General features: G+C 41.5%; 1 non-coding gene across 1 annotated transcript; it reads right to left on the reverse strand.

The window, feature by feature from the left end:
- Positions 1-1,904: 1,904 nt before the first annotated feature.
- Positions 1,905-1,978, reverse strand: TRNAD-GUC (transfer RNA aspartic acid (anticodon GUC)). The gene has a single exon. It is a non-coding gene; the product is annotated as a tRNA-Asp (tRNA).
- Positions 1,979-14,276: the final 12,298 nt, after the last annotated feature.

Here is a 14,276-nt window from a genome sequence, read left to right on the forward strand (position 1 = left end):
GACTTCACTACCTGGATCCTCATCTCTTGAACTCGTTCTGGCAGCTGGTTTAATGGCACCGGCATCTCATCTAGTCTAGATCGATTCCCTAAGAGCTTCTTCTCTAGCAGGCGATTTGGCCCATTTTCTCTTTCCTGGTAATAAGGAAATTTCCCCCCCTTCCTGCTTTATTGGCATTAGAGATCTTGTGAAAAAGTCCGATTGACTAATGGAAGGAAGCGAAGCTGTTTAAGTAAGAGTTAGCGCCTATTAAAAAGAGATTTGAATCGCTTTGTGGCGGGGTAAGCTGTGATCTTATTCCTAACTTGGGATATGAAGTAAAATACTCTTCCTACTCTCGTATCCGATGAAGAATAGGCCCAAGGGACATCCATGGACAACCGCCACCCACGTGGTTTAGCTAATTCAACAGCCTTCGGAGAAAAGCGACAAGTACCACTGGACAAGCAATTCTTGGTCATTGAGATTCATGGGCGATTCGGATCGAAGGAAAAAGGGCTAGCATCATTTCTCCATTGGGGAGATACCACTTTTGAAATGAAAGATCAACTCTTCGAAGGGAAAAGCTTAAGTGTGAAATTACAGCTATATTGGCATCGACTATGTCTCTCATCGGTTCTCCAGCATGCGAGTTCATTCAGTATCGAAGTCAGCTAGCCTTCATTAACCGTACTTAGGCAGCTCTTCGTTCGTTCGGCAGAGGCGTAGAGCTATCTACTTTTGGTCGCGACTGGCTCTGCTACGCTAGGTTCTCCCTATGGCGCTACGCATCGTTCCCTTCGGTCGAGCGAAGGAAAGGAGCAGAGAAGGGGTTGGATTTCACTTATGATCAGATCAGTGGGCAACCATAGTTTACTTTTTTCGTAGTGTTGTTAACGTTGTTGAAAGCTCATTACTTATTTAAGTAGGCCTCGCTTTTCGGAGCACCGGGGGTGTACTAATCAATGAACCCCCGAAACCTACTTTCTTTTCTGACAAAATCAACCAAGCCTAACTGGTCACGACATGTTGTTGATATTGATTGAGTTGGAGGGACTTTCGATTACTGAATCCATCCATAAACCTAGACCCCGATAACCTTCGTAACCAAAGTGTTACGACAACATCCAAAGGTCACCCTTGGATTCTTAGGGGGGCAAGGAAGTGAGTTGGCTGTTTCGAGCTAGGGCTAAGCGAGACAGAAGTGATCCAAGTTGGAAGTGAGCCGGAGTTCGTAGGCTAAGTGAACGGGGAGCAACGGCTGATCGAAAAATGCCCACTCCTTCAACCCGTTCTAAAAAAATGGGCCGGTTCTAGCTTACGTTTGAGTTTCCTCTGACTACAAGGTAATTTTTCAGCTGGAGCAGAAGTGGACGAACAACGGGGAAAGATGTATATCGATCACCCTAGATAGACAACTACATAGAGGGTCTCTACAAGTCAGTCTATATATTCTTTGATTTCGTTCCCCCGTAAGATCAATATCAAAACCAATGAGGTCAGGTGAGGTCATACCACCAAAACGGCATACTTGAAACGACAACCCCCTGAAACCGCACTAAAGCTTTGAAAGAGACGTTCCCCTCATCCTTAAAGTAAAGACGGTTACCACGTGTAGACTAATAGCTCTAGCTTTCGATTCCTCCACACTTCCATTTGTTAGGAAGAGCTATTATTCATAGTATACAAAGTATACTTTATTTCCCGCTTCAAGCAAAGTCAAGGACCTTTCAGTTTAGTCGATATGAAAGCTAGCAGAGCTAATATCGCATTTGAAAGTGAGATATCACTATTGATTGATTGATAGAAAGCCCTATTGTAGACTAATAGCTCTAGCTTTCGATTCCTCCACACTTCCATTTGTTAGGAAGAGCTATTTCACAGAAAATGGAGAGATGATTTGATGTATTTTTTGAATCCAGCGTCGGGACTGACGGGGCTCGAACCCGCAGCTTCCGCCTTGACAGGGCGGTGCTCTGACCGATTGAACTACAATCCCAGGAAAAGGAGGTGTACAGCCTCCACAGGTTTTCACTTCTCAGTGAGTGAAAGATTTGTCCCCGGGTCTCCGTTGAAAGCTTCTATTGTAGAACTCATTCGGGAGGGCTTGGTGGTCTTAAGAAGGGTTCGGGTGGGGGCTGAATAAAGAAGACGAATAGAATAGAATTCATGTTCATGCTAAGAGAAGAGCGGGTCCAATACCAAAACGATTTCTCCAATCCTTGTCTGTCACATAGAGGAGGATGAAGATGAAGATGAATACGAATCTTTTTGTCATCAAAAAACAGTTCTGAGTTCATCTTTCTGCGGTCTCTTACGTTTTTGCCCCGAGGAGGGATCCTAGAATTCCGTCTGTTTTCTGGGTTTGGAAAGTGTAGATTTTCAAGAACGGGAATCTTATGATATAAAACGGACTTTCTAGAGACCCCCAACGGCCAATCCTCGCATGAATTGCTAAGGATCCAATAAGTCCAACATTTATTCCTTCAGATGTGTCAATTGGGCAAATACGCCCATAGTGACTAGGATGAATATCTCGTATTGGAAAAGTCGCAGTTCGCGCAGTGGTGAAGAACACAAAGAAAGCAGGAGCTCGGGGATTGAGATAATCCCTCAAGAGAAAAGAGGCAGACTGGTAATAAGGCCTCCCACATAGGGGGAGGGAACCGAAAAGCTAAGCTTTGCGGAGCGGACCAATCTTCCGGACCACCCCCACCGACGAATAATAGGTACCAGCACTCCAGGCAGAGTTAGTGAGCCGTGTAATAGGCGACCATTTCGCGCGGTTCGGGGGGCACTTGAGTCAGCAAGCCACATTGCAAAATTCTTAGAAAAATAAAAGCTTTAAAGATTGATTTATTCTTCTAAATAGCTAAGAATAGACATAATTTCTCATTATGAGAGAGCCATTTTAAAGAGTATAAAAATAGAATTACTACAACGCATTTTAGCAAGTACGCTTTTCAAGCTTTTTCCTTACTCTTACTAAAGCAGGCACACGCAAAACTCTCTATTTGGCTTTTCACTTAAACCAATACGTCTAAACATAAGGTAGGTGCTTTCACGACTCACTAAACGGGGGATCAAAATCTTTGCGCAGTAGAGGAGTCAAAAGCGGAGGACGAAGCGAATGTAGAGGCATGAACTCTTTCAGACCCTTGCATTGCACACCTTTTTTAGCCGGCCTTCTCTTTCATAGAAATTTCAGAGAGTAGTTTCGTTCAATATCCAAAGCACTGAGACTCGGTTGACAAGCTCATTGGCAAGACCGGAGGGGCTAGGTCGGAAATCAGGGTGGTTGCACGTTGCTTTGTATTTAAAGCAGTGTGCGGCCTCTCCCAGATCGCTTCGTGAGCTCATTTAGTAGACAGCGAGTGTGCGCCCCTTTAGAGAAGAGATAGGGGCGAGTACTACACGAGTTCGTAAGTAAAGTACGGAACGAGCCTTGTCTACGAAGCAGAGCGACCTCGTCTTGCTTGCTTCTGGCGAAGCTTTTAGCACTGGATAATAGGCATGGAAGGAATACGACTTTTTTGGTCGACCACTACACTACATAGAAGCGATAGCGAAGCCAAGCCGGTTGATTCTCTTCTTCTAGAGATTCCTCAGGAATGCTCTTCCTATGGATGACAGGCTCAGATACATGGGCTTTTAAATGCCTTATCAATTTCATTTCTGCATTACAAGTCAACAGGATTCTTTACTTCATTTGTTTTGTCAAGTTGAAACTGCCTCTCAGGTTTGGTCTTATTTGAAAGGTGTTCAACATGCTAGTTTTGTTCAAGATAGTCTGTCTGCTTTCACTAAGACCTGTTTGCAAGGCAGTTCTATCAAATCTAAAATGGGGGTCGTTTTATCGGTATTGCATATAAGTACAAGTTTAGATGTGGCCATCTAGACAAGTGAAACGGTCCTTGCTGCCGAAGTTTACTACTGGAAATTGGGAAGGGCTATAAGTAGGCCGTTTGCTATTGCTATTGCTATAAGGGCTGCTCGCCTTTATACGGCTTGGCTTCGCTATCGCTTCTATGTAGTGTAGTGGTCGACCTAAAAAGTCGTATTCCTTCCACGCCTATTATCCAGTGCTAGAAGCTTCGCCAGAAGCAAGCAAGACGAGGTCGCTCTGCTTCGTAGACAAGGCTCGTTCCGTACTTTACTTACGAGCTCGTGTAGTACTCGCCCCTGTCTTTTCTCTAAAGGGGCGCACACTCGCTGTCTACTAAATGAGCTCACGAAGCGATCTGGGAGCGAAGCCTTAAATTGAGTTGCTTCCCCCCTTTTCTTTTCCCTCACCCTACTCTTTCATTTCCGCTTAAGCTTCCCCGGTTTGGGGGATTAATTGATTGGATACCCGAGAACCATAATCTTTCCTTACAGGAGAAAGTCACTATCCTCAGTTGCCTTGTCTCTGCATTTAGCCCCCCCTTTTCAGCCCTAGAATGGGTAGATTCTTTCGATTCTTCAATGAAAGCCTTCATGAAAGCTGCAACAGGATAAAGGATATCCTCTCTTCTTGCTCTGTCTGCTTAATGCCTTCTATTGAATCGATGGTGCCATTTCTTCTCTTGGAGGCAGGGCAATAGATTCATCTTGTCCTTGGCTTGTGAAGGGAATGAGGTAGGGTAGCAAAGCCCCCAACAAAGGGATAGGGCAATCCTTCCCAAGTAATGCATAAGCAAGATCAGGACTAGAGGGGTGTGAAGAGTAGGGGGATCTCTTGTGCAAAGCAAATACCTGGAGGGACATCTTAGGCAGTAGAATCGAGCGGTGCCGTTCAGTGACTACATACGAGTTTATGAATCAATTCAATTTCCCCTTCTATTGTAGCGATACGCACTCAGAAGCAATAGTAAAAGAAGCTATCATCTCATGGGAGTCAGATGATTGTCTGGACTGGTTCTTTTGAGGGAGGCCTATAAATTGCACGGGTCCAAGCTTGATTGATTGATTCTTTTAAAACTAGCTCCTGTAACCAATCTCACCATTAGCATTTTAACCATTCTAATGGGGCTGCGCTTCTTTGTTCGCTAGGCTTTCGCGCTAATCATGAATCCTTAGCTTGGTTCCCGGCTTTGAATTCCCTTAGTTACGCATCACTAAGCTTTAAGAACAGCTCTTTCGTCAAGTGCGCGATCATGACAAGACTCGAGGAAGAAGCCCCGGCTAACTCCGTGCCAGCAGCCGCGGTAAGACGGGGGGGGGGGCAAGTGTTCTTCGGAATGACTGGGCGTAAAGGGCACGTAGGCGGTGAATCGGGTTGAAAGTGAAAGTCGCCAAAAAGTGGCGATAAAAGGTAGAACCGTAAGCTTGTCATCCTTGGTTTCTCTTCTAGAGTAGGCGTGGTGGCTGGAAATATTATCTTAAATTCGTTGATAGGGTATTAGCCCTTTATATATATGTTTAAACACCTACTTCCTAATATAAATTAGGTTAAAAAAAGCCCACAAGGCCCACTAGAAGACAAAATAGATGGACAGCTGATTCCTGAACATTCTTGGCGGTCTTTAGGACATGTGGTACGTCTCATAGCGCGGGCATAGATGCCTCACCTGGTCGCGTAGCGTGGCCAGGTCTTGGGTGCTCGTTTCTTCGTTTTCTGACTCGTTTATCTTCAAACGCGTATACCGGCTTCATCCGAATCCCGTTTGAGCCGATTTTTCTTCATTAACTCGTTTTTTCGCTCTCTTCAAAATGGGACCTATCATGTACACAAAAATTTAATTTCATGCAAGAAAAAGTTATATTCATTAACGGTTTACGCATAAAACAACACAAAAACGGGATAAAACGCAATGTGTTTTGCAACACATCAAATATTGATGACCGTCGTTTGAGTCAATCAAAACCCTAGTTATTCTAAATAGTTAGAGCAAGTAGGGTATCGTATCACAAGGAGTATGTGGTCAATGTAATTCGTGTAATAGATTTAATATTATGAAGTAACTAGTGTTTAGTGCTGATCACACAAGCAATTTAAGTAAATTTAGAGAACTAAGCAACGAACAAGTAAACGAGTTGTAAGCAGTTAACAAAGACAATCACACCAAGGAATTCAAGTAAGCAACCTACAGTAATCTCATGAAACCTAACAGATTAATTATTACTGGTTAACTACATACTAATCAATCAGACAAAACCTTAGACATCAATAATCGCTATGCACACGGCACTGGTTATCAAACGGTCCTTGCCAGTGTGACTCAGTTAAGGGCAATTATATGTTTTTATCGTATTCAATCTAATCAAAACAATCATATGATCAATTATCTAGCAACCGGTAACAAATCGTTCAGACCAACGTAAACCTAAACCGATTGAACACACAGAAATACCAAACATCAATAATCATATATCAACCATCAATAATTATACAAGAGTGTTCTTAATCACATGAGGAAAACGGTAAAAGTTACAAACTATACATCCCGGGTGAGATTCTAGGAGATTAGCCACTCATGGTCATCATATGATCTTCAATTCTGGTTCTTGATGATGAAACATGGATCTTGTAGTGATTGGAGGTGTTATGTAGCTCCCAAAGTGGCCAAAACTCGTCCCAAAAAATGGCTGGAATCCTCCCCTTTACGAGTTAGGGTTTTTTCCTTTATATAGCAGCTGGGCCCATGCTTTAAATATGAATTTTGCGTATCAGTGTAAGTTACTCTGACTCCTGGTGTAGCTTACTTTGGGTGTAAATCCCTTACTCTGAATCTGGTTGCCTTACTCTGAATCTGACTGCCTTACTCTGAGTTAATTTGGCATCCAGAGTAGGTTACTCTGATCCCGGAGTAGCTTACCCTGGGAGCTAAATTTCAACCAACTTGTTTCTTTTCATTTCCAACACTTGTGTATTAGCTCTGATCTTCCTGAGACTTCAAATCATGCTCTTAAATGTCTCCAAATAATATCTTTAACTCTCACAAACCTGTAAATCAAGATCATACTTGAAGTACCATTGTTCTAATGAAAAACTAATTAAAAACTACAAAATTAAAGAACTATTATACAAGATTTATACCCGACCATCACATCCCCACACTTATCTTTTGCTTGCCCTCAAGCAAACTCTAAAGCAACATCAACCTCCATCATAGGTATGTAGATTATCGCCATTAATACTAGTAAGGTTTAAGGTCATACCCAGTTTCCCAAACTTACACTTTTTTATAGATTGACATCCCACAAATAAGGTTAAGTGCTGTAATAAAAACAATAGAGCCGCCCAAACAAGTGTACTTTGTTTCCGGTTAAGGCACACATGCTCATACCGCTCATAATATAACATCTCTCCTCTCGGTTTAATATCTGGACTAGCAAAAGATGTGCTAGTATCACTCTACTCTCAGTATCACTCATAAGGAAATATTCATCCTAAAGATGCTTTGACACAAATGCAAATCATTAGGTCTTAAAAGGGTTGTAACGGGGCCAGGTGTAAGGGTATGGAAGGGAAATATTTAAGTAGCTCAAACGATCCGACCCGGCTTATTACAAAACATCTAAATAAACGAAACTACTATACAATTGACTGACTTATTAGATAACCTCTGAATAAGCAAACTAACATCCATACTGATTTCACTTTTTTTTCTTAAACGAACTCAACGAACTACTGAATACATAACTGAATATAAACAGACATCTTTTTGGCCTTTTTTTTCTTTTTTTTACCAAAAGAACTCAATGAACTACTGAATATAAACATACATCTTTTTGGTTTTTTTTTCTCTCTCTCTCTTTTTTTAAGCATAATAACATGATGCTTAATAATGGAAAAAAATACAAATACAAAAACAAATACAATTACAATTACAAATAAACCTAGTAAGTCGAATCGTCTCGTAACATAATGTCGGGGTTAAACAAACGAAAAATAAGTCCAAGAAATGTTTTCTAAGGGACCCAACCCCCCGCCCCTCACATTAACCATCCTCATATGTATAATGTATGAGGCCCCAACTCCCCAGTACCCATACTCGCGCTCATCCAGACGAGGCTTAACCTAGTTGCCTCTATCACTTTTGCATTTTGCCAACTATGATCCCGTAATCCATGAACATCAGTGAAAGCACTCAAATGACATGTGTGTACTATATATTATATGTGTATTATATATATTTGGGTCAACTCACAAACGTACCGGAGGAATAGGGTTGACGATATAAACATGTGTACATGTCCCCATGAGTCGTTATCCCCGCCTAAACGACCCCATTTTCAACTTCTCATTATAAAAACATTTGTGAGTAAGACTAATGAGAAGCTGACAAACCAACCATGACCAGAAACCTATGACTTGGCATTAATGGCAATAATTAACAGTTAACAACTTTGGTTTCTGAACACTCTTCGAGGTACTATCGGGCTAAAATTTTTCAAATTCCCCCCATCCCCACACTTGAGGTTTACATTGTCCTCAATGTAAGAATACTTAACATTGTTCTCAAAGTTAAAATGGATAAAACGATTAATGAACATTTGAGGGACGGGGTTGAAATTGACTTTTTGACTATAGAGCAATTTTAAAAATTCGGGACTCAAATGTGGCGGTTCTACTAACAATTATACAATTACACTTTTAATGTTTAAAGTAATAAAAACAAAATAAATTCTAAAACTGAAATCACCTGATATTAACGGCACTGGAGAAGGACCAGTCGGCTCGTGAACTCTCATAAACACTCGTATACTCTCGTTTCATCCAATTACCAAACTGACAATCGAACCTGCAAAATCTCGAGACGTGTAGAAGCAAGGTTCTCACAAGTGTAAGACATAGGTCTTTTAAGAGTTATGAAAATGAATATTTGTTAATTTTATTAAAACAATTACCGAGCCAAATTAAGTTGTTTCATAATAAATTCTGTTAGATTAGTTAAAAACGTTAAAAGACCTAACTCACTTTCGTAGGAATCACGATTGCATCTAGCATATGCAACAAGCCCTTTAAACCTCTCGGTAGCCCAGGAGGACGAGTGGGATCTCGTGAGGGTTTATAGTGAACTACACCCACAAAGTTCCAAATACAACAAAATATACACGTACCTGGATTAACCACATCAAAATGAACATGAAAGCACTCTGGGTAGTTTAACTGTAACCTCGTTGTCGGAAAAAAAAACTTTACCGAACGCATCAAAATTCCAACTTTTCTCGTGCGGTATCCCCACACTTAACTTTTGCTATGATGGTACGCTTAAAATACAATTAGTTATATAAAAACTAAAACAAAATGCAAACTAAAAATATACAAAATGTACAGTTACCACCCTTTTGAAACTTGTATGGCATTCAAGGTGGGCGTCTGGCCCGCTCCCGTGCAACCTTCTCATTATAAGCACACTTTTCTTCAATCATTTGTTGCCAGTCTTCCGATAGGCCAGAATCTGTCGAACATCCTCTATCTCCATTCTCGATCATTTTGTTTGGGTGGTTGTCTCACTTTCTTCTTCCTTGGTCGGTTACCTTTCTCTTCCACCTTTTCACTCTGTAGTTTCTCAAATCCCTTCTTATATATCCTGTCAATCACAAAACATTCCTCTTTTCTACGATCCTTGTCCAAGGATACACACTTGTCAACAAGAGGGTTAGTAGAATTTTCAAACAATAATAACCGTTTATCACGGTCTCCACACTTGATTCCCAAAACCCCCTTAGCACAATCAGTTACCGCATGTGCTGTGGCGAGGAATGGCCTAACCAATATGACTTGTGGTTGTGTATTATTCCCATGTTTAGCATAGTCAAGTACAAGAAAGTCAACTGGGTAGAAAAATTCCTCCACCTGAACCATTACATTAGTCACCACGCCCCGAGAAAGTGTATGAGTTTGGTCTGCCAACACCACGGTGGTGTTTACCATTTCTAATGGGCCAAATTCATACTGATCATATAAACTACCAGGCATGAAACTAACACATGCTCCAAGATCTAGAGGTGCCCGATCAGTTTTAAATTTCCCGATTTGAATTGATAAAAGCTGCACTCCTGTGTCTTGGAGTTTACTTGAGGTGGTATTATTCTCCACCTCCTCATCTCTCATGTTGGTCAATTTACCATTTAAACATTTTTGACATGTGCAATTTTCACAAAAAGACATTTCATATGTTTTTGGTTCTGATTCATTTTGGAAAATTGATTTGTTTTGACCGACACAATCACTCTCACCACTAATATCTTCCACCACCTCCTCAACAAACTGTGGTGGTGAATCCACTTCAACACTAGAAATTTCAAAATGAGGCAAAAGACTTACAGCATTGATGTGCACATTGTTTCCCTTCTTGGAGCTTGAGCAGTAATGGTTCGGGTTGACTGTAGTATCACTCGGGAGTTGACCCGCACTCTTTTGCAACTTTGTCATATCTGCTGCGAGCTGATCAATCTGCTTTGACATTACCCCTGCTAACTTATCGTGTAACTCAAACTGTTTCTTCATTTCAGCTTTATGATCTGTCATAAACTTCATCAATGCATCCAACTTTGAGTGCACCGACTCATCCGCATTTCCCGAGGACACAATCACTCTCACCACTAATATCTTCCACCACCTCCTCAACACACTGTGGTGGTGAATCCACTTCAACACTAGAAATTTCAAAATGAGGTAAAAGACTTACAGCATTGATGTGCACATTGTTTCCCTTCTTGGAGCTTGAGCAGTAATGGTTCGGGTTGACTGTAGTATCACTCGGGAGTTGACCCGCACTCTTTTGCAACTTTGTCATATCTGCTGCGAGCTGATCAATCTGCTTTGACATTACCCCTGCTAACTTATCGTGTAACTCAAACTGTTTCTTCATTTCAGCTTTATGATCTGTCATAAACTTCATCAATGCATCCAACTTTGAGTGCACCGACTCATCCGCATTTCCCGAGGACTCCCTCTGCTGGTCCTGATTACCCGATGAATTTCCACCCCGGTTACCGTCTCTATTATACCCCTGATTCTGATCATACGAACCCTGCTGATAACCGCTCTGGCGGTAGTTACCCTGCGATATGTTCTGGCTCGATCCCTGAAAGTTCGGGTTTAACTGAGAAGACGCGTTCCCGTAACGAAAATTCGGGTGGTTCCTCGGGCCCGGGTGATACGTGTTCGAATTGAACCCTTGGCCTTTGGAATCCTTAAGCATAATTAACTTCCTCGGTGTCATCTTCCTCCTCCTCATCATCTTAATACTCGGGGCAATTTTCTGCCTTATGCCCGAGTTCACCACAATCTTCACAAACCGGGAATTTCACTCCAACTTTCCCGACTTCTTTCTTCTTACAGCCAGTTCACGTTCTAACTCAGCAATTCTTTCAGACTCACTCGTGACTGACTTAACTGATTTTGATGAATTACCACGTCTTCGTCTTTCAGCTGCTGCTTCTGCCTTGGAATCTTCACACATGAACTCTAAAAATTCCCAATCATCTTCCTCAGGCTGATTCAACAACTGACCATTACACGAGGCCTTAAGATGCTTTCGGTCCTCGTATGTCAAACCATCAACAAAGCACTTTACCAGTTCCCACAGTTCGATTTGGTGATGTGGGCATTTTCTGATCATATCCTTATACCTGGTAAAAGCTTCATGGAATAACTCACCTGGTAACTGTGAGAAGTGACGAATGTCTGAACGGGCCTCCGTAGTCTTCGACTGTGAATAAAACTCGTTTAGGAAGACTTGTTGCATCTCGGCCCAGTTTCTGATACTGTGTGTCGGTAACGAGTTAAACCACAGTTTCGCTTTGTCTTTTAACGAGAACTGGAATAACCGCAACCGGACTTCATCCTGATCGAACGTACCATCACCAATAGACCCGCAAATAGCCAAAAAATCGGTTAAGTGTGAATACGGGTCTTCCGAAGCCATCCCGTTGAAGTGAGGAACGGTGTTGATGTAGGATGGCCGGGACTTGAAAGTTGGCTGTCCCTGCACTCGTACCTGTGGAACCAACGGGGATGCTCCGTCTGAGATAGCCGGTCTGAACCGACTGTTAACACCATGAGCCGGGGCTATGTAATTTCTCCTTTGCCCCCCAGGGTTTCCCATACCGCCCCGGTTAACCGGAATACCACGAACTCTTTCGGGCCGTTCAACCCGATTTACCCTTTCTCGATCCCTTCTGTTTCTGTCAACTGGTTCAGCCCGTCTCCGAATGACTGGCTTTTCTACCTCTTCATTCTAATTATCATAACCTACATCTTCCCGCTCAAAACCCTCGTTCTCGGGATCAACTTCCCGATTATCTCTAACCCATCTGTCTACCTCATTATCAACCTCTAAACCTTCGTTTCCATTATTATTATTTTCCCCTTCGTTTTCATCTTCTATCGGGTCACTCGGTTGAACATCATCAAGATATCTCTTATATCTGCGATTACGATTATTTTTTGGAGCTGATGGTCCAGTCTGGTCGAGGTTTTGGTTTCGGTTTAGGTTCCGGTTTCGGGTTCGGGAAGCACGAGCTGAGTTGTTTTGGTTATTTTGGTTATTGAAGTTTGGTGGGTCAGGTATGTTTTCTGGGTGAAACTGGTTATTCTATGGGATTGGGTCTTGGTTTTGGTTCTGGTTATCGTTTTGGTTCTGGTTATCGTTTTGGTCTTCCATCTTAGAATTTATGTTTTGTACTCGATTTTGCCGAGCTAATCTCTCAATTTCGGTCTCGTAAACTAACGGAGACTGTCGGCCCGAATGGCGGGTGCGCATAAACCTGTAATCTGCACAAACAACACACCTCGCGTAAAATAGAAAAATAAAATTTTAACTAAAAACTGAAAACAAAAATTAAGACTAAAATTAAAATTAAACACAAAAATCAAATAACACGAAAAACACTAAGCGCACTAACTCCCCGGCAACGGCGCCATTTTGATGACCGTCGTTTGAGTCAATCAAAAACCTAGTTATTCTAAATAGTTAGAGCAAGTAGGGTATCGTATCACAAGGAGTATGTGGTCAATGTAATTCATGTAACAGATTTAATATTATGAAGTAACTAGTGTTTAGTGCTGATCACACAAGTAATTTAAGTAAATATAGAGAACTAAGCAACGAACAAGTAAACGAGTTGTAAGCAGTTAACAAAGCAAATCACACCCGGGATTTCAATTAAGCAACCTACAGTAATCTCATGCAACCTAACAGATTAATTATTACTGGTTAACCACATACTGATCAATCAGACAAAACCTTAGACATCAATAATCGCTTTGCACATGGCACTGGTTATCAAACGGTCATTGCCAGTGTGACTCAGTTAAGGGCAATTATATGTTTTATCGTATTCAATCTAATCAAAATAATCATATGATCAATTATCTAGCAACTGGTAACAAATCGTTCAGACCAACGTAAACCTAAATCGATTGAACACACAGAAATACCAAACATCAATAATCATATATCAACCATCAATAATTATACAAAAGTGTTCTTAATCACTTGAGGAAAACGGTAAAAGTTACAAACTATACATCCCGGGTGAGATTCTAGGAGATTAGCCACTCATGGTCATCATATGATCTTCAATTCTGGTTCTTGATGATGAAACATGGATCTTGTAGTGATTGAAGGTGTTATGTAGCTCCCAAAGTGGCCAAAACTCGTCCCAAAAACGGCTGGAATCCTCCCCTTTACGAGTTAGGGTTTTTTCCTTTATATAGCAGCTGGGCCCATGCTTTAAATCTGAATTTTGCGTATCAGCGTAAGCTACTCTGACTCCTGGCGTAGCTTACTCTGGGTGGAAATCCCTTACTCTGAATCTGGTTGCCTTACTCTGAATCTGACTGCCTTACTCTGAGTTAATTTGGCATCCAGAGTAGGTTACTCTGATCCCGGAGTAGCTTACTCTGGGAGCTGAATTTCAACCAACTTGTTTCTTTTCATTTCCAACACTTGTGTATTGGCTCCGATCTTCCCGAGACTTCAAATCATGCTCGTAAATGTCTCCAAATAGTATCTTTAACTCTCACAAACCTATAAATCAAGATCATAACAGGATCATAACCAAGTAAAAAACAACAAACTCTCAGATTATTTACCATTATTAAAACGCAAGATTCAGCTCGACATGTTGACCGCGATTTTCAGTATATTTGTCCACTTAAACCCAGCCACCAAGGTTACACGTATTAAACGTTTTAAGTCCAAAAATCAAGGCTACACCTACCTCATCTTAGACAAAGAGAGTTAGAAGACTAGAGTCGAAGCAAACTGGTTCGACAAATCACCATAAGCCAAGGACTCGTTGATGGTACTAATTAGATGCACTCATGAAATTTGATGGATGAATGGTCATGTGGAGGT

Source organism: Bidens hawaiensis, unplaced genomic scaffold (genome assembly GCF_021521415.1).
Source record: "Bidens hawaiensis isolate Kalapana, Puna unplaced genomic scaffold, B.hawaiensis_p1.1 tig00030189_1, whole genome shotgun sequence".
NCBI classification, from domain to species: domain Eukaryota; kingdom Viridiplantae; phylum Streptophyta; class Magnoliopsida; order Asterales; family Asteraceae; genus Bidens; species Bidens hawaiensis.